This window comes from Cebus imitator, unplaced genomic scaffold, assembly GCF_001604975.1.
Source record: "Cebus imitator isolate Cc_AM_T3 unplaced genomic scaffold, Cebus_imitator-1.0 Scaffold187, whole genome shotgun sequence".
NCBI classification, from domain to species: domain Eukaryota; kingdom Metazoa; phylum Chordata; class Mammalia; order Primates; family Cebidae; genus Cebus; species Cebus imitator.
In genome coordinates this window covers 147,863-148,344 of record NW_016107502.1, presented here as the reverse complement: position 1 = coordinate 148,344, position 482 = coordinate 147,863, and positions in this window count along the sequence as shown.

Here is a 482-nt window from a genome sequence, read left to right as displayed (position 1 = left end):
AAATCAAAACCATTTTGCCTCCTGGTTCCAATTTCAAAGTTAATCCCCCATCCCTTTTTTTTTAAATCAAAAATCATGAGTCATCAAACATCTGGTACCCATGAAACTTACTGATTTAAATTCATTGACTTAAAACTGAGCGCCCACAACTGAAGAAATATTTTCCGAATTCAACCAGAGATGCTGAATACTAACCTTATCTCCCCTAGCACTTACACCTGCAAAGTGTAGTTTTCTTCCTCGACTTTGGGGGACAGCAGGGGAAGTACAGTGAACAAATTTCAGGGTATAGCTATCCACCTCAATAGAACTTGATGAAAATGGAAAATAGTTGTTCTTTACCCCCAACAACTTTGGGACAATTTTTAAAAAAGGTTTAAAATTGCTGGGCGCGGTGGCTGAAGCCTGTAATCCCAGCACTTTGGGAGGCCGAGGCGGGTGGATCACGAGGTCAAGAGATCAAGACCATCCTGGTCAACATG